General features: G+C 41.3%; 1 pseudogene; it reads right to left on the bottom strand.

Moving 5' to 3' along the window:
- Positions 1-917, bottom strand: LOC123388598 (annotated as a pseudogene).
- Between the last annotated feature and the right edge of the window lie 1,547 nt (positions 918-2,464).

The following is a 2,464-nucleotide window of genomic DNA, read 5'->3' as shown; positions in this document are numbered from 1 at the left end:
TTATTTAATGAGTTTATTCAGGGCCTCTTTCACATCCTTATTCCTCAGACTATAGATCATGGGATTCAACATGGGGAACACCACAGTGTAAAATGTAGAAACTATTTTGTCCCTGTCCAAAGAATAGCTAGATCTGGGACGAGAGTAGATGTAGAGGATGGAGCCATAGTACAGGGTGACAGAGACCAGGTGGGAGGAACATGTGGAGAAGGCCTTGAGGCGGCCTTGGGTGGAGCGGATTTTCATGATGGTGGCAATGATGAACAGGTAGGAAGAGAGGATGAGCACTGTTGGAGTGATGACATTGGAAGCCAGGAGGAAGTATAGTATAGTCTGATAGCCATCTTTCCTGCCACACGCCAACTTCACCAGGGGAGGCAAATCACAGAAAAAGTCATCAATGACATTGCCACTACAGAAGTTCAAGGCAAAAGTTCTTTTGGTGATGATGGAAGAGTTAATAAAGCCACCAAGGTATGAGGATGCTACCAAAAACGCACATAGCTTTAAAGACATAGCCTGAGAATAAAGCAGTGGTTTTGAGATGGCCATATAGCGGTCATAGGCCATGGCGGCCAACAGGTAACACTCACTATATGCCAACCCAGCAGAGAAGAAGACTGACATACACAGCCAGCAAAGGAGATGCTTTTGTCTTCAGAGATACAGGTCACCAAAATCTTTGGGGTGTAGACAGAGGAATACCAAAGATCCAGAAAGGACAGATTCCCAATGAAGAAATACATGGGTGTGTGCAGCCGGGAGTCATTACAGATCAACACCATGAGGGTGGCATTTGCTACCAGGGTCAAAGAGTACACGCTAAGGAATACCACAAACAGGACCAGCTGCATCACCGGGTCTGTCGTGAAGCCCACCAGGATGAACTCAGTCACCGTATGGTTGCTTCTCTCCATAGCTCACCTAAGAGGAGAAACAGTGAGATTTCAGCTTGTATCATTTTGCTGAATAAACAGAAAATATGCTAAATAAAAACAATTATATGAATTCCAATTTCATTTTTCATTTTCCATTTTTTTATCAATTTTTAAAAATTTTTATAAACAAATAATGTATTTTTATCCCCAGGGATACAGGTCTGTGAATCGTCAGGTTTACACATTTCATAGCACTCACCATAGCACATACCCTCCCTAATGTCCATAAACCCATCATTTTTTATTTGTTAACTCTGATAATTTTTCTTCCTTGGATTCCAGACTGAAAATTCAAATCCCTACCTAACATCTCTTACAGGAGATCTACTGGGCATTTCAAGAAAAACTGAGTTCCAACCATTCTTCCTCAGCCTCCTTTTCTTTCAGGCTTCTCCACTGCAGTAAATGGAGTTTTCCAGTGTAGGCGAAATTGCTGACTCTCTTGACTCCTCTCTGACTTTGACATTGTAACTGACTAATCAACATATCTTGATTATATCTTCACAATATATCCAGAACCTGACCAATGTTTCCCAGCTCCAGTGGTTCTGCCCTAGACTAAAACCACTGTGATATGGCATGGGTGCTATCACAGAGTTTCAAAGGCTTTCCCAGCTTCCTCCCTCATATCCCAAGCCCAGTTGGGTCTCTGAACAAGTTGGGCAGAGTGATCCTGCTAAAAGACCAGTTAGATCATGTTATTCTTTTGCTTTAAACACTCCAGTGACTTCTCAACTTATTCAGAGTAAAACCAAAGTTGTTACAAAGATGGACAAGCTTATTGCCTCTCTGCTTCTGATTCCTACTATCCATTCCAGCCATGCCACCCTCCTTTCAAATCTTAGAATAGTAGGGGATGCTGTGTGCCTTTGGAGTTGCTTCTCTCTAAGGCCAGGATGCTCTTCCTGAGTATCTTTATAGCCAACTCTCTTATATTTTCAAGTCTCAATTGCCTTTTCAGGTGTTCCTGATCACAATATTGAAAACTGCTTCCCTGGCATTTCTTATATCCCTTTTCTGCTTTATTATTCTCCTTCGCAGTGCTCATTATCTAATATTATATATATCCTATTAGTTTAACATATTTTCTTTTCTTTTCACTAAATGTGCTTAAAAAAAAGAAAAGAAAAGAAACAACATGTCTCCAAGAGTCCTTTTTTTTTTTTAAATTTTTTATTTTTCATAAACATGTATTTTTATCCCCAGGAAACAGGTCTGTGAATCGCCAGGTTTACACACTTCACAGCACTCACCAAAGCACATACCCAATGTCCATAACCTCACCCCCTTCTCCCAACCCCCCTCCCCCCAGCAACCCTCAGTTTGTTTTGTAAGATTAAGAGTCACTCATGGTTTGTCTCCCTCCCAATCCCATCTTGTTTCATTTTTTCCTTCCCTACCACCTAAGCAGCGCCCCCTACTCTGCCTCTAAAATTGCTCATATCAGGGAGATCATATGATAATTGACTTCTTTCTCTGATTTACTTGTTTTGCTCAGCATAATACCCTCTGGTTCCATCCACATC

The sequence above is a fragment of the Mustela putorius genome, unplaced genomic scaffold (genome assembly GCF_011764305.1).
Source record: "Mustela putorius furo isolate JIRA1106 unplaced genomic scaffold, ASM1176430v1.1 tig00000127_pilon_pilon_pilon, whole genome shotgun sequence".
In the NCBI taxonomy this organism is placed as follows: Eukaryota; Metazoa; Chordata; class Mammalia; order Carnivora; family Mustelidae; genus Mustela; species Mustela putorius.
The sequence above is the reverse complement of the archived record's forward strand: the minus strand, read 5'-3'. Positions and strand labels throughout refer to the sequence as shown.